Source organism: Mus caroli, unplaced genomic scaffold (assembly GCF_978045245.1).
Source record: "Mus caroli unplaced genomic scaffold, Mus_caroli_1 scaffold_5, whole genome shotgun sequence".
In the NCBI taxonomy this organism is placed as follows: Eukaryota; Metazoa; Chordata; class Mammalia; order Rodentia; family Muridae; genus Mus; species Mus caroli.
Window position 1 is genome coordinate 122474160 of NW_028227260.1, and position 18764 is coordinate 122492923.

At 35.2% G+C, this 18764-nt stretch overlaps 1 protein-coding gene across 2 annotated transcripts in view; it reads right to left on the reverse strand.

Moving 5' to 3' along the window:
* Tenm1 (teneurin transmembrane protein 1) overlaps nt 1-18764 on the reverse strand; it is an 889421-nt gene that overhangs the window by 219785 nt on the left and 650872 nt on the right. The gene's annotated exons all lie outside the window — the stretch shown is intronic.

Sequence of the window (18764 nt, forward strand, 5' to 3'; positions counted from 1 at the left end):
AGTATTTACTAGGCTAAGATTCTGCTATTCTTGTGACAAAAATTAATTTAAGTTCCTATCGCGGGTACACAAAAAAGGTAAGAAGGAGTTGTAATGAACTGGTAGCAAACAAAATCACTCTAAAAATCTGGCTACCCACAAATACCATTTTGTACAACTATGCATGTGTTAAACTGTCTTCACAAGAGAGAGCAAACCAGGTGAGGGACAAAAGTACCTATTTGTAGCATAAAAGGGAAGATATGGTGACAAAAGTTAGCAGATGGGGAAGAAAGAATTGTGTGTGTGCTACTCTTTACTCAATTCTAAGCAATTAATTGTATAGAGCAACCATCCCTCCTGGGGGAAGGAAGAAAGAATTAACTTTAGGCTCTAGACTTGATACCAGTACTAGGCTCACCACTTTGAAACATAGTATTAGGTAGATCCCTCAAATAGCTAAATATTAAAAAGGAAAATATTATAAATACTATAATCCAATTAAAATTAGGTAAAGTTATCAATAGATATTTCTTTAAAAAAGCCATAGAAATGACCAACACATATATGAAAAATGTTCAATGCCACTAATCAAAATGACACTTCAGTCAGTTAGATATTATCAAAAATACTAAATGTGATATGTGCTAAAAGGACTCATGAGAAAAGGGAAGCATGTACATCATTGATAGAAATGTATTTCAGTATAGACCTTATGAATAATATTATGGATGTTTCCCAAAAGTCTAAAAACAGAACTTTTACATAATCCAACTATATTACTGCTGGGTCTATACCCAAGAGAAATGAAATCAATATGTTGATGAGACATCTATATTTTCACTATTATTATAGCACTGTTGACAATAGCCAAGAAATTGAAACAACCAATGAATATTTAACAACTGATGAAAAGATAAGGAAATTGTGGTGGCTTAGTAAGAAGTCTCATTGGGTAAATCTATGCAACTCTAAGCCTGATGACCTGAGACAGATTCTAGGAATCCCTATGGGAAGAAAGAACTGACTTTCACAGGGTATCCACTCACCTCCATAGATATGTATTCTGGGAAGCACACAACAGACATACAAATAAATAAATATTAAAAGTTAATAAAATGCAGTGCATATATAATAAAGTCACAAAAGTGAAATCCTGCCATTTATAAAATTATGGATAGGATTATTAAGAGAAAAGTGCCAGAAGAAACAAAACCACTACAAGGTCTTACTGATTACTTGAATATAAGAATAGACAATAGAAACTGAAAATAAAATAGTGGTTAGCAGATATGGGGAAAAGCAGTTGGGAGGGAGAAGTGGGAACTAATTACTCTTTGGGTCTTGGCTTATACTTAGAAGTATAGTGATAGCAGATAAGTACTATTTTTTTAATTAAAATAATTTATTTTGAATGTTTTTATCATAAAACAATGGTAAGAAAATATTTGAGAAGAAAGATGTTTGTGTGATCACATCATATATGTACAATTTTAATGCGCTGATTATAAAAGAAAGGCAGGTAGGTAGGTAGTGTTAATTCTTCAGCACTTGTCTGACATAAAAACAGACTCAAGGTTACAAGATGAAAAACTCTGATTATGCTAAATGAAAACAAGCTACTATGCATGATGTAAACGTAAGGTGAAAATATTTGTTTTACATAATGGGATATTAGCCTATAGAAGATAAGAAGGGAATCTTTAATATGAGTGGTAGACATTATGTTAAATGAAATTGACTATCACAGAAAAAAGTACTGCGTGATATTACTGATAGTAGAGTCTAACATACACATGCAGAAACAGTGTGAAATAGTGTTTGTTAAGAGGTAAAAAGAGTGGAAGAAATATAGCAACAGCTTAAAGGACACAAAAGTAGCAGACATAGAGTATGAAGAAATGTATAGATTTTATGTATAAATAAGGATTATAGCTAATGGAATTAGTATTAAATGTATTAGTGATTTCTGTTATATTAATAAAGTTTAATTGTTCTTGTCATAAAAATGTATCTATGTGAAGTGACAGATATATAACTTTGTTTCACTATAGTGTGACAGTATTACCACTAATATACATTCATTGCTTTATCTTCTATACCTCAAGTAGGTGCAGTAGTATTGTTAACAAAAACACCAAACACATGAGCTAGTGGTTACAGAAAGCCTTTTTCATGTAAGTTTAAAGTTTCCTCTTTGAATATCTATGTCTGATACAGAAAGATAAACATTTTATCGGTAAATTCCTTACCGATAAAATTCGGTAAGGAATTCATTCTATAGTATAAAAGTATGAAATGGGAGGGTAGTTCTCTAATTCTTTCCTATACTTCCAAGACCAGTTGTCCTAAGTTTTAATTGACGACTACTTGTATACATCAATGAACATGCTAGGCAAATAGCCCAACTCTTCTGAAGTATAAATGTGATGAGTTCCTTTGATAATTGATTTTCTTCATTTGTTTTTTGATTTTATACTTTTAAAATGCAAAGACATGAGTATATTTCCCCAATTTTATTGAAAAAATATTTTTTCTCACTTAATAAGACTTGATTATGGTTCCTCTCCCTCTACTCCTCCAAGTTCCTCTCTACCTTCCTTCTTGTCTAGATCCTCCCATTTCTGTCTTTCAGAAATTATATATATATATATACATATATATATATAATGTACTTTATACTATATAAATTTTATTGTTTTATAATATACAGTATATATAAATATATAATATAAAGATAAAAGAAAAACAGAAGGAAAAGACCAAGAGAAGGCACATGAGTAGAGACCCACTTAATCTGTATACTTAAATTCAAAGGACAAAGCAATTTCTTCCCATTTTATTGTCAGATTGGTAAAATTTCCTACAGGTGTTTTCTGGGAGGTTATTTTGTTCTAATTGGAGAGGAGGGGAATGTAACACAGGGTCCTTTGTATGTCACAGAGGCACTCTATCATTGAGTTATAGCCCTTAATGTGTTTTAGGGTTTGTATGCACCTCTAAACCAATCACTGCAAGAATTCAGTGCAGAATCACTGAAAGAATTGATTTTGAATAAAATCAATGTTATTGGACTTGAAATTTCTTGAGTATATCTTCAGTTCTGGCATTTCATGCACAACCAAGTCATGGCATGATGAAAAGCTAGCTAATTTGATTGTGATAATTTCATAGTATATACGTATAGAAAATCATCTGATTATGCATGTTATATTATTTTCAAATTACTTCTCAATAGAACAAAAGAGAACCAAAAGGAAACAACTTGAAATGCAAATGATCAAGTACAAAATTCCAGTTATGTAAAATGTTCCTGTATTCAGTAGAGAATGCAGGCTCCCTCACAAATCATGGAATGTATTTACAAATAAAATTCCAGATATGTTGACCACTTATTTTAGAAATAAAAATATTCCTTTAATCTTTTTCATTTTAGCAACTAAGCCCAGGCTAAGGTTTATTTCATTGGCTCTCATGAAAAGTAATGAAAGTCAAAACTTATTTAAGCTTTAATATATTCAACCACATTTCAGATTTTCTTTAACAAGCTTAAATATTAAAACAGCTTTTAAAAATGAGCATATAAAATAAACAAATCATCCTTATCATGAAAGCACTCTGATTTTATGTTCCCTGCATATTTAAATGATGATCCTTTTAGGATTTACCAAACCCTGTAACTGTCAAAATCTTAACTTCCCACTTTTTAATAAAAATGATTTCCATAAAGATTAGAAATTAATCTAACCTGACTCTCAAACTTAATACACTTTAGTGCTGGAAGCTATAAAAATTCACCTATCTGGGTTTAATAAAGAAAGTTTTTTCAATTTAAATATACATTGCATTTAATAAGCTTGCATGATAATTTCAACAATGTTCATGGGCTCTGCAAACTGCCTTCCTGCTGTGTCCAGGATACAATCCAATTTCAGTTCTGAGCAACCAAGTTAAGAAGTGGTTGAGAAAAAAAAAATCTCAAAAAGCAATTTCTGAATGGCATAAAGTGAAATGATTACAAGCCAGCCAATCAGACTGCTCTGATGCCTGACTCCAAGGAAATTAGTTTGTTTATATTGATGTTAACCAAAATATGTGAGTACATAAGTAGACTTTAATTTTTGGCTACAAATTTCATCGTTCACCCAAATGTTTGTCATTACAAGGATGAGCATGCTCTTTTTTTAAAAATTTCCCTTATGTCAATTCCTACATCTTATTGATATGAGTGCACACACACACACACACACACACACACACACACACACACTGCAGAGAGTGAGATGGCAACAACGAGAGCCCCTGTCTTCCTACAGTATGAATTTTGTAGCATAAATAACTCAAATAATATGTAACTACAAATTATGAAAAGTGCTGTGGAAAAAACACTGAAAGGCAGCAAAGACTCACAAAAATCTGATTAGTACTAAAATGATATTTGGATATAATCTAGAGAATTGGGTAGAAATGGACTTTAAAAATATTGTTTATGATACTACTTGATTTGAAGTGTCTAGAGGAGGCCAACTTTACTCTTAATGAAGAATGTATGCTTAGAACAGTGATTACCCCTAAACTACTTCTGAGAATTCAGGTGAGGCAAAATCCAGGTTGCTATGGCTAGGGAGACTGAGGTTAATGGATGTATTGAAAATAATTTGGGAAGTAGACTTATACCTTGTGGCTGATTACAACAATACAGGTAAAACATGGTAATGTCATGAATCATAGTTAAGTTTGGCATGGACAAGTGTGTAAAAGGTTGTGACTGCTGAAGGAATAGCAGGTTTTATGTAGAAGATTAAGAGATCAGCTTTAGATATGTTTAATCTGAAGTACCTGTGAGAAATCTAAGTAGAGCTGTCAAGTAGGCAGATCTTCAATGGGTTTGACAATGGGTTCAAAATCAAGTAAAGGTATCAGGGTAAGAGATTAAATTTGTTAGTCTTCAATGAAAATCATAAATAAAACCAAGAGATGACTGTTAAATAAGTTGAAAAATAAGAGGAATGGGTTCTAAGATTGAAGATTTTAAAATTTAAAATTAAGCTAAGAAGAAAGATCTAGAAAAGAAGAATGACATTCGCCATGGATGTGATGAAAATCACGAGAATGTTGTTCTATATGAACAAATGAAAGAAGAGTTTTCTGTAAATCAAAGAGAATGAAGAATAGAGTGCTCCTTATTTTAGTAACATATTGAGTAATGGTCCCCTAATGGCATGGCTTTAGGTAGGATCATGGGGAATGAACTCCAACGTGATATGGGTTAAGAAATGGAATGACTGGAGTAAATATGTGAAAGACAAGAGATTCAGAGGTCAAAATGCCAGAGAAGAAAGTTGGAAATTAAAAAAAAAAACCACAGACAATAGAATAGAAACTTGCAGTGTTAAACTAGATGTAACAACGGATATTCATAGTTTTCTATAGATACACAGACAGATACATAATCATGAGATATGTATCTACATGTTCCTATGTGTGTTAACTGCAGTACCTGGAAATACTTAGATCTTAATAGCAAAACAAAGTGAAAATAAATAAATAAATAAAAACAAAAGCACTAAATAAGCCAATAAACAAAACATCTATGCCCTGAACATGGTTTCTAAATTCAGTTTCACAAAAATGATATTGGCTATTGGAGAAATTGTTAATTGCATGGGCTGGGCAGAACATATTTTTCTTTTCGAATTTTCTGTTTTTCTTTTTCTTTTTGGTTATTTTATTTGTTTGCATTTCAAATGTTATCTCCCTTCCCAGTTTCCCCTCCACAAATCCCCTATTCTCTCCTCCCTCCCTTCTACCTCTATGAGGGTACTCCCTCACCCACTCCTCCCTCAGCAGCCTAACATTCCCCTATCCTGGGTCATCAAGCCTCCTCAGGACCAAGGGGCTCCCCTCCCAGTGATGCCTGATAAGGCAATTCTCTGCTACATATCCAGCTGGACCCACGGGTACCCCCTGTGTACTCTTTGGTGGTTTAATCCCTGGGGATTTGGTTAGTTGACATTATTCTTCCTATGAGGTTGCAAACCCCTTCAGCTCCTACAGTCCTTGCCCTAACCTCCCCATTGGGGTCCCTGCGCTCAGTCCAATATTTGGCTGTGTACATGCATCTGTATTGGTCAGGATCTGGCATAGCCTCTAAGGGGATAGCTGTACAGGGCTCCTGTCAGTAAACACTTCGTGGTATCAGCAATAGTGTCTGAGTTTGGTGTCAGCAGATTGGGATGGATCTCTAGATGGAGCAGTCTCTATAACATCTTTTTAAAGTTAATTATTTTATTTTATTTTATTTTTATCCCAAATTTATTTATATCCCTCCCTGATCCCCCATTGCAGAATTGTTCCCCCAATCCCCAGCTCCCCTTCACCTCTGAGAGGGTACTCCCTCCAGCGTTTCCCCCTCCTTAGGGCATCAAGGCTCTACAGGATTAGGTGTATCCTCTCCCACTGAGGCCAGACAAGTGAATCCTCTATTACATGTGTGCCAGGGGCCACAGACCAGCCCATGTATGCTCTTTGGTTCGTGGCTTAGTCTCTGGGAGCTCCCAGGGGTCCAGGTTATTTGACACTGTTGGTTTCCTATGGGGTTGCAGAACATCTTAATGTAACAGAAAGTGAGGGAATAATCAGAGTAATGAAGTCATGCCAAATAGGGGAGAAATATTTTGAAGGGATTAACACTGGCTAAAACTAAATATTTGGGGGTTGAAATAAATGAGAAAATATAACTCTTTGTATAATAGAGGGAGCCATGAGTTCTTACATAAGTAAATTAATGGATAAATAGAAAGTTCAGTGATTAATGGAAGTTATATAACTTCAATGTTCATCCCTATACATACTTGTTAATTATAAGTCGAAAGGAGAATAAAATAGAATAACCATTAAGATGCCACCTTAATTAAAGGATTAAAGTTGACATCATTATTGATTGTACAACTCATTAATGGCACTCCTTGATAGGAAACAATGGGAAGACTAAAACGTTAATTTTGTTATCTTCAGAATGATAACACAAACAAAACTCTGACATAATTCTAGAAAACTTTAGATTGGAGAGTATTCTACAAAATAATTGATGCACAATATTAAAGACAGTTGCTTATGACAACAATAGAAAGATAAAAGCAATATTATAAACAGCCAGAGACCATAGGACAGCACATGATAAAAAAGGCAGTGATTGATTCTAGTAAAGATATTTTTGTTACAATGAACAGTATTGGCACAGATAGAAAAATATGAATGAAATCTGAGTGTTAGTAGTGCTTTATGTATGCTAACATCTTTACTTTGATAGCTAAGTTGTGATTGTTATAGAACAGTGTTCTTGTCTTTAAGAGATAAATAAAGATTGGGAAAAAATGAACCAACATTTTATTGTTAAATATTTGTTATTTATATTTTTTATTAAGCTTGTGATTGTTTTGCAGTGACAGAGTGAAAAGAAACAGAAGTGAAAAACTGAAGTTCAATCATTAAGTAGGGGCAAAAGATATTAAGATAATGAGAAAAGAATGTGGAGTTTAATAAGGCATATTTCTTTTCAAGTAGAAGAGACAAAATCTTAATGAAAAAACCCTCAATAAAGATATAGTAAGAACACTGCTGTTAGGCATAAATGAATGAGGAAATGGAATAATGGTGTGATTCAGAGCCTGTGTATAGGAAGTGAAATTTAGCAGGCTACTTCATGGATTTTCTTCTTGAAAGACCATCAGTCCAGACACAATCTAATTTTATGTTTCATGACAGGACATTGGAGATTTCCCATGTAATGGTTATTAAAAATGCACAATCATGAAATAATATGATCCAATGAAAATGAGTCAGAATTTTGTGAAACACATTAGTTCTTGAAAAGCAGTGAGGCTTACGAATGAAGTAACCCAAGGAACATAGTAGCATGTTTGGCTAGTACTGAGGGCTCAGGACAGCCTGGTGACTTTTATGGTTAAGATAACTGTCTATCATGGGTACAGATATTTAAGATTTTGTTATCAGCTTATGACACCTCTAGAAGTGGTGGAATATTTAAGAGGTAGGGACTAATTGAAAATGTCACACTCATTTTTGGGTAAGCCTTTGAATGGCATATTGTGATCTGGCTTCTCATGTATTTTGCTCTTGCTGTGAAGTGAGCAGCTTCCTATGTTACAAGATCCTCTCATGATGGGCTGTCTTGATCCAGGGCTAGAAACAATGGGTTAACTGAACAAGATTACTCTCTAACAAAACTTTGTTGCTTGCATTTCACTCTCCAATGGGCACAGCCAATTATGAGAGTCAAAATGACTCTGTGTATCAGTTTTGCCAGATAGGTAGGACATTTTAGAGGGTTTGAAATAGCAGATTCCTTTTGTTAGAACTTGGGAAATGTAAGTTTTCCTATAATTCTCTTTTAAAGCAAAACTTAGATATGTAGAAATTCTATACCCTATCACTGATTAGAAAAGTAATGAGCCTATAGCTTAGTAAAATTGTTAGGTGTCAGAATAAATCTGAATAGTCTGAGCAGAAAATACCACTCTTCCTAATAAATTGCAATGATGCTCTCAAGTTTTCTCATCATTTGGAATCATTAATCAGAACTTTAAAATACTGGCACATAATTATAGATTTTAGCTTGTGAAGGTCTTATCTGTTCAGTGTTAGTAAATGTGGGATAAATATATGGATTTTGTGCTAAAAAATATAGATAGGGCACAGTGTCTAGAATCTTAGTACCTAAGATATTATTTTATTAAAATCCAGATTCCTGCACGTCCATATGAAAAGCTCTGTTTTTATCCATTTCCCCCGAACATTTGAAGATTTAACTGGAATTCTCTGCTGTCAAAAAATGAAGTTCAAAAGTACTGGATGGTCTATTGAAAACCGATACTATACTTAGAGGGTGTCAGGCTTTCCCTTCAAATTTCAACTATCATGTCTTTTAAGAAAATTTACTTACCAGCTTTTGGCACAATGAGCTAATAATGTGGCACCATTAAAATAGACAGGATTATTGGGAAGTTAAAAACTGTCCTAAAGTTGGAAGCACTTTTCAAGAAAAATTTGACATGAATGCAGTGGATGTTGGGTGAGTGTTGCACAGGATAAAGGTGTTACATGCAAATAAGACTGCTAAGGGAATTGTGGAGACATAGGAATACAGAGGGGGGCAGAAGAAGGGAAAAGAAAACATAGATTTGGCAATTTTCATAATGCTGGTAGTGTCTGGTTATTTCTGATAAAATTTAAGATAAAATGATACAAGTCTTTCACGGAGATTTATCAAAGAAAGGACAAGGACAAAAGATTTGAAATCATGTATGCCTTACTAAGTGTCAGTAGGTCAAACAATATGTCCATGTCACAACCTCTGTATGAGGCTGAACTATGAAATAATAGACTTTGAAGATATAATAAGTTAACATCTTGAGATTATCTTTCAATAACCCAATACACATTAAATCCAATTATTAGAGAATAAAAGTAGAAAAAGCCCTATGAAAACTGGAGTCAAATAATTCCAAGACACGGAAGAGCACCAGCCGCCTTTGCAGCTGGATTTTCCTCTTAGGACCCCCACTGGGAGAGTGGTCCTAGAACATCTGTTTTAGATTTCTAATGTGAAGAATGGTGATAGAGAAAATCTCTATGGTGTTAAGTCACTCATTTTGGCATAATTTGTTATGGTACTCTGGAAATCAGATAGTCTAAACACACAATTTATACATACGGTGGATCCCCTGGTCTAAGCAATAACGTATGTTGAATTCTGAGCCTTTTTGGTTTTTTTTTTTTTGACATTGAACAATAATGGCAGTGGACATGGTTATTATTTCCTGAGAATTGTATACACTATAAGCTATATACTCAGCAATGTAAATGAGTTTCTGTCCTTAGTCTTAACAAATGCTCTATGTTAGAAGAACTGTTACGAACCTTAATTTATAGAAGATGATATCAATGTTCAACAAATTGCTTAACAGTTCACAGTATGGCTTTGAATCCACATATCTTATCTCCAAAGAGTTTGAGTCTATATAGCCTGCTACCTCCAAAGCCTATGCTTTTCACATCCTGCTCTCAGGAGTATAGTATAGTCACAGAAAGCACTTATGTACTGAATAAATCAGATTGGCTGGTCAGTCAAGGGGATTTTGCTTTTAGCTTCAGTCTAAATTTACAGTTTATTTCTATATAATAAGTGTGAGCATAGATCACAACAGGATAGCATTCTGTTTTCTTATGTCTTAATTTTGTTATTTGATGATGTCATACATTTATGCAATGTATGCTGACTATTTTCTCCATTCCCCCATCCTTTATTTAGTCTATAAAACTGGTGAAGGTTTTTCACTCATGTCTTGTCTCTTAGAGTGACTAGCATTGAGTAAAATTAATGTGTGCGGTACTTCACCTAATGCTGTAACTTGTGGTGTTACTCTAAGAGAAACATGATGGTTTCTTTATAACATTTTAGCTACTTGCTTATAATATGTGTAGAAGATAATTTATTACACTTTATGAACTGTTTTTCTTCTTCTCACCCTTTAATTGGACTATGTATATAGTCAAATATCTTCGGACAAAATTCTATTTAATTTGAGTTCTTTTATAGAAAAAAATCAACATAATATGAAGCAGTCATAATATGAAGCACTCAAAATGAGCAAACTCTTCTTCATAAATGAATGTGTTTTGCTCTCCATTGACATTTGTATCACTCAAGCATTCATAAAGAGCTCTTCAAGACAGACACCTTCGATTTCATTTCATTTCATACCATGCTTTCTCTACCATGATGGATGGCCTCCCTAGCCTGCTGATTTTGTAGATATTTTGTTATAGCAATTAGAAAATAATTAATGCAGATATAAAAAGATTTGAATATACAATTATTCAATATACAGTTGCATGGTCTTGTAGGGATATTTTAATGTTACTTCCAAATCTGTCAAACATGCAACTGTGTTTTCAAAATTGTCAAATGAGATAGCTATTTAGGAGTGTTCCTTTTAGTAGGTGACATCCATGAAAACACTGAATACTCTGGGTGGCAGGTTATTCATTTTCACTATTCCTCTCTCTTACATATTTTCTTTTTCTGAAGGTCTAGAGAAAACACAGTATGACTTAAGACCAATAGCATGCATCTCATACATGGGACTCTTAAAAAAGGTCCCAAGGACAAAGAACCAAGGATTGTTGTGAAGTCAAAGTGTCAGGCTCCAAATTTTCTTAGAAAAAAATCAATTTGAGTGCTGCCAAAAGGAGGCTGTATTTCAGAAAATTGGAGTTTAATATCTAGAATACATGTTTTCAAAGTGTTCTCTAAAGTTCAATACCACTTTCACCGTAGTAGATGGGCTTTTCTTTCAGCAATGATAAAAGGGGCACATTTTAATACTCTTGACTAGGTGGCTCTGGATGTGTACAAAGCTCTTTGTATTATGCTTGGTTCAGCAGAAAGTTTTACCATTAAAATAACAGATACAAATTCTCCTCTTTTCTTCTTTGATCCAGTCCCTCCACTAACTCCAGGTGTGATACAACATGTGTTACACATGGAATTGTGGGCCAAGAACATAGTACACCAACTTTGGGAGTAAATTTCATGCTTTAATAGCTAGTATTCCTCCCCTGCCCCTGGGATTGAGAGCAACATTACCATGCTTCTGGACCTGCTTTTCTAGCTTCATTTTCAGCACTATTTGTTTTTCAGCGTTGTCTATATTTTCAGGGTCTGAGAACTGATGCTACTTGCCCAGTAACCTAACAATGATTTTAAACTTGACATTTTTCATAATGAAACATTATTAATCCTTAGGGTATTTATTGTAATGCCATGCATTGGATAATATAGACCATGATCTATTGTTTCACTGCAATGCCAATGCCATGCATCATTAATAAATGCACTATTCCCATTAAGTGTGAAGCTTTTAATTAGCATACATATTTTGGTCATCATATATCAAGTGAGGCTGACTTTTTCTCATCTTGTGTTGCTTCTGCTGACTTGAGAAGTTGAACTCTTACTGCAGCTGTGTATATTAAATTGTGAACTTTGCAAGGCATTCCAAATGATTTTCTGGGTCTAAATGAAAATCCAATTTTCTCCAAGCTTTTTAAGTAAAGTGACATGATGTTTTTCTCCTTTAAAATAATGTCTCTGGCACCTTCACAACAAAACCTCATGCTATTAATCAAAACCTAGTGTGTTTGGATGATACAGAGTTTTGCAAAGTAGGGCCCACAGACTACCTGATATCAAATCTTGGGTCCCACCCCAGGCCCATTAAGTCAAATGTGGAAATGGCATGAGGATTTCTCTTCTAACAATAGTTTGGGTAATTTTCATTTTGTGATTCTTTAAACTCACAGAGAATGGCTACTCTTTGATTTCTCTTCCGTTCATTAATAAATAACCTTTGCCACTCTCTTAATCCAAAATCTTTCTCAGTAACCCACGGCCATCTTGGTGACTGGAGAGCTACGAAGAATTGGAAAGAAGTTTCTAGTTTTCATTTTGCTTACACTCATATGGCAGTTGGTGAGTATTAAGATTGCGGAGCTATTTTAGAAACTGCAATGCAAAAAGTGTGAGTTTAGGGGGAGAAAGCAACACAATTAGTAAGTCTTAAGAGTTTGTCTAGACCCAGTGTTTCTGGATTTTATCAATGGCCCATCTGCTGCATGGAGAGTAACAGAGAGGAAACAGAAAAGTAAATCAATTGAAGAAATCTCTAGGGTTGGAAGAGTAGAATAAGTCTAGGGTTAGAGCATAGTTCTGATTCTATTTATGCCATCTTGAACAAATGATACACTTTTAAGATGCAGTTTATGCATTTATCAACATGGCGAGAATATATACCCCATCCAGTTCTTGTTTATTAAAAGAGATGCATAGTTCTTGTTTATTAAAATAGATGGCTTAGCATTTTAAAAGCACTCCTTGATCTTCTAAAGGACCGGAGTATTCTAAGTGGGAGCACACAAAGGTCTATAACTCCAGGCCTAGGGAATCTGACTCCTTCTGCTGGCCTCCATGTGCACCAGGCCTGCAATTTGTGCACAGATTCATATATAGGCAAAACACCTCCACCATACAATGGATAAAAATTTAAAACAGATGTACAGGTCCCATATAAACAGCTAGTAACAAGTGCTTAATAAATATTATAGATGATAAAGAAGGAAAGGAAGAGTAAAAGGATGAATGAGAAGAAGAGGGTTGAGGCCTAGTGGGCTTTTCCCCATTTACTCCTGTGTGTTTATTGGTGTCATCTTTGTTCAAGTCAAGTTTAGGCAGTATCTTGGTGAGATTTTATATGTATAGCTTTCGACATTACTAGAAGACACAGTCTTAAAGAAAAATTCCCTTATCCTTTTGTTCTTCCAATCTTCTTGCCTTATCTTCCACAATGTTTCCTGGGTCTTATCTGAGGAAGCTGAATTGTAGATGTGCCTGTTGGGACTGTGCACCATAACAGAAGACATACATATAATTTACATTATACATACTGAACAGTCCATTTAGAAATATATATCTATATACATATACACATGTAACAACAACCGACAAAAATAGAGGCTATGAATTTGAAAGAGAGCAAAGAGAGATGTATGGGATAGTTTGGAGGAAGGGAAGGGAGAAATGATGTCATTATATTATAATCTCAAAAATAAAAAAATAGGAGGGAGGAAACAACAGGGCATGAGACAAAATCTTGGGCATTCAATAAAAATACTAGGAGATTTATTTGAAGACAAATTGGATGTGGGAACCTATTGTGTTCTAGACACTGCTTCATCACTGAGGATACAGTGGTAGTCTTCTTAAGAGGAATTTATATTCTATGTATAAAAGAGAATAATGCATAAACTTGGGCTCTTTTGTTGGCAATAATTTTAGAAAAAAATTAGAATGATTGGTTATGCAGACTAGCAAGTTGCTGTTTTGCTTTAGTAATTAGAAAAAAACCTCTCTGATAATAGATCAGGGGATCTGAGACACAAAGAAAATGTGAGGGACTTATTTGAGAAGAAAGCAGAGACTTTCTGAAGCCTCTGAAAGGTTCTGAACTGAGAGACTATTAGCATTTAAAAAATAAAAAAGGAGTCAAGAGTATGTACCTATAGCAGATGCATAAGAAGTGATGGCAGGAATAGTGAACTGTTTGTGAGAGGGCTCTTAGGGAGGGAAAGAGCAGAGCAGGGAGGAACAGGATGGGGATGCCATCTTTTACTCTGGGAAATGAGAAAACCATGGAGCCATTCTGAACGTAGAAGTGACATGATCTGATTTTCTTTTATTTTTATTATTATTTTATTAGGTATTTTCTTCATTTACATTTCCAATGCTATCCCAAAAATCCCCCATACCCTCCCCCCTCCAGTCCCCTACCCAGCCACTCCCACTTATTGGCCCTGGCGTTCCCCTGTACTGAGGCATATAAAGTTTGCAAGACCAATGGGCCTCTCTTTCCAGTGATGGCCGACTAGGCCATCTTCTGCTACATATGCAGCTAGAGACACGAGCTCCGGGGTGGGGGGGCTGGTTAGTTCATATTGTTGTTCCACCTATAGGGTTGCAGATCCCTTTAGCTCCTTAGGTACTTTCTCTAGCTCCTCCGTTGGGGGCCCTGTGATCCATCTAATAGCTGACTGTGAGCCTCCATGTCTAGGATCACTTTTGCTGTTGTGTTGAAAGACTCTAGGAGAACAAGAAAACCAAACCAAACAAAGAACAAAAAAGACAAAGCAACTCAGCCACTAGATAGGTTATTGCAACGCTAATGAAAACAAAAGGTGCTGGGAGACAGTGATTGGGATGATACCAGTAGAGCCTCCTGTCAGGTTTTGGATGGACATACTTTGAAGATGCAGTCAGTTTGATTTGTTCATTGATCAGAAGTAGGCATGAGAGAATGATAACTCTGGGTTTTGGCCTAAATAAGTATAAGAATGGAGTTGCATTTTCTGAGATAGAGAAGAGAGACTGTATGAAGGAAGAGTAAAGTGACATTGAGTGAGTATAATCTGTGTGAGGTACTCTGTAACAGGCATCCTGAGACTTTATACTAATGTGCTTTTGTTAGGATTATAAGGAAAGCAGAAAATACTGTCTTTAGTTTTAGTCAAGTGCTTGTACAATTATTTTTGGACTAAGATTTGGTCTTCCTCATGCATGGGAAGTCCATATTCAGAGTTAATATACATCACTTTTCAGCTTTCATAAGCTATATTCATTATCTCTGAACTTCAGCTTTAACCAAAGCAAATAAAACTAGTACAAGTCGAGGGGCTACAACTTTGCTATTTGCTTACTCACAGCAATGCCTTACCATCGCTCCAGTAACTGCCTTAATTGCTTTCTGGAAATAATCCTACCCCATCTGGTGGGATGTTTCTGAAGCATTAAGTGCTCCAGGAAAAAGAGCTTCCGAGCTTTACAGTAAGCACACAGCCTTCAGGAACCTCACTGGCTGTTTTGTGCTGCTTCCCAAAGAGCTGAAAGGGATGCTATTGTGTCATTTCAATCTGAAGAAGGCATTTGCACACTGATGATGTTATCTGACGTCCTAATTTGTGCAAACATTGATCTGCTTGGAGCAGAAATCTCCACTCAGACAGTGAGGGCTGGGCTCTGATTAACAGCCAGGGGAAAAAGACTCAAGCACAAGGAAGGGTAAACTCTTTTCCTTTTTTTATCAGATTTTCTTTCCAGATTTATTTTTGTTCCAACAAAGAATATTCTTTTTGAGCTCAATCCAATTTGTATATAAAAATACACATCCATATTGATTTCACTCTGGTTTAAAATGGTATTTTTGCAGTACAAAAATTTAATCAATACAATCTTATGAGTTGGACTGGTAATGGTAAACACACTAACAGATATTTCATTTCATAGGACCAAAGCTCTGGAAATTGATACTACAGAAAAGGATTACTCATTCACCATTGGGTATAACTTTGTTTACCCAACCATGATATAGGTGTAAAGCAGAAATACAATTATGCTGTGGCCAACACACAAGGGGTTTTTGAAGAGAAGAACTTGCCTTCCCAATTCCCCTTAAGGCCCATAGATTGTACATGTTGGCAGATCAAATAAGGATATTGTGGGAAATCGTTTACAACAAATGAAAAACAGCTTAATCTGATAGGCTGGAAAATTAGACTGGCATAGATTTTGAAGACATAAAAGTCTGTAAGATCATGTCGTTAAAAATGAAGCATTTGGAGGAGACAGATTTTCAGATTCTCAAAACACGGCTGCTCTTTTTCCTCTCACATATATTTAAAGCACTTGGTTTTGAGAAAGGAAAGTGGAATTGTAAGACAGTAGTTTCCAGAGGTTCAAATTCCAGCCGACAAGCCATTTAAGATAGTTAATCAGAACGGTAGCAATGCCAAAGGAAGTGTATTTCATCATTTCTAGGGGATTTCGAGGGAGGAGTGAAATTAATCAAAAGATACAACCTGGCCTTGCCTCTATCCTGTGTTCATGTAACCCTTAAGTGCCTTTACTTCAGTGGAGTGCAGAGGAAGCTTACTGTGCAGCTAGGGTAAAGAAACAAGCAATACTGTCCCTAAAGATTATGACCCCTGAATATAAGACTGAAACTTAGAGCCAAAGAAGCATGGAATGTATGGCTATTGCTATAAACATATAGTCTTCGAGGAGATGATTTTCCCCTGGCATCATATCAGGACAGTGCAGGGAACAAAGGTAATGGCAGCATTTTCATGTTGAGATCACTAATTAATATTTCCTATAATCAGTATACCAGGAGGCCTTTCTCACCATAAGTCCCATGACATTCTTATTCATTGGCTTGTTTACAGAGGAGAAAGTCATCAGCATAGTGAACATGGAATAGACAGGTAACTGTACTCTTTTGAGAATTGACAATCAGAGAGACGGCAATATTTGTCTCTAAATCATACACTACTCTGATTGTACTATTTCAAGCTCCCTCAGAAGGTTGACAACTCATAAGCTCTAAATATCAAATAGTTTGCACTATAAGAGTAGGTAATAATTCAGAAATAATTTTCCTCCAGAAAATACAAATTAATATAGTTTAGAGGGCATCTATTAACTCTAACTTCTAAAGTTATTATAAAAGGAATATGTGTTTGTTTCAAATGTCAAAATTTCGGTGTTTTTGGAATAAATTGTATAACAAGTATCATAATACAGAATGTTATGACTTCTACTTTATTTTTTAATCTTTAATGTGCAATGCAAATTTCCTGTTATTTAAACCCTTTGAGTGTGGTGCTTTTCTTTAACAAATGTATAGAATCAAATTTTCACAAGAAGAATATGATGGTGAATGTTTACTCAGTAAAAAGAATCAGACAGAAAGGCAAGATGGCCCAGCTGGTAGATGTTTTCTCAGATACTCTAATGACCTAGGCTTGATTCCCAGAAGATAACTGACTCATGCCAAATTGTCTTCTGACTTTCATGTGTGCATGCTCTAGTTTTATATATATATATATATATATATATATATATATATATATATATATATATAGAGAGAGAGAGAGAGAGAGAGAGAGAGAGAGAGCACAAATGTTGAAAAAAAAAAAAAAAAAAAAAAAGAATCAGCCAGATTTAAGCACAAGCTCTTCTGTGTCAAGGAGGCACTTAAGTACTTGTGAGAAAAACTTTAGAAGTTTTCTTGTTTGGCTTCCTCTTTCTAGAACATTTTAGGGTTATATTTACTCAAACATTATATTTGCTATTATTTCTACAAAATATAAAATGATTCTTTACCTTCATTTTAAACATACCCCCCCCCTTTTTTAAGGCTGCATGTCGATTGTTTATTCCTGCATTGAGAAAGAGGGAAACACGGGGATCCATCCCATAATCAGCCTCCAAATGATGACACCATTGCATACACCAGCAAGATTTTGCTGAAAGGACCCTGATATAGCTGTCTCTTATGAGGCTATGCTGGTGCCTGGCAAACACAGAAGTGGATGTTCACAGTCAGCTATTGGATGGAACACAGGGCCCCCAATGGAGGAGCTAGAGAAAGTACCCAAGGAGCTAAAGGGATCTGCAACCCTATAGGTGGAACAACAATATGAACTAACCAGTACCCCCAGAGCTCGTGTCTTTAGCTGCATATGTATCAGAAGATGGCCTAGTCGGCCATCACTGGAAAGAGAGACCCATTGGTCGTGCAAACTTTATATGCCTCAGTACAGAGGAACACCAGGGCCAAGAAGTGGGAGTGGGTGGGTGGAGGAGTGGGAGGGGAGGGTAAGGGGGACTTTTGGGATAGCATTGGAAATGTAAATGAAGAAAATACCTAATTTAAAAAAAAAAGAAAAAAAAAAGAGAAAGAGGGAAACAACAAAATCCATAGAAGTCCCCAGGCCTGTCCATAGCAAAGACATGGCTATACATAGGACTACTGGCTCAATTTCAGATGCTCTAATATATCAGCAGTTTTGAGAGGCTACTGTACTGGTCAGTATAGGTTAGATTAGGGTTTTTTGTTTGTTTGTTTGTTTTAAAGACTTCTTAATAGCAATAGATGTATACAGCAGACCTTCATTTGTCCTTTAGCTACATGCTGGTTTCAAAGGAGATCTCAACATGTAGTGTGTTCCAAGGCAGTTTATGTGAACATGAACAAATTCTTCAATGTTTTTAAATGTTTCCACTCAGATGCTATACATAATATTTCACATTTCATAGACAAAAGAAGTTACATGATTTTCATAACTACGAAAGTATATTATGTTTCAAA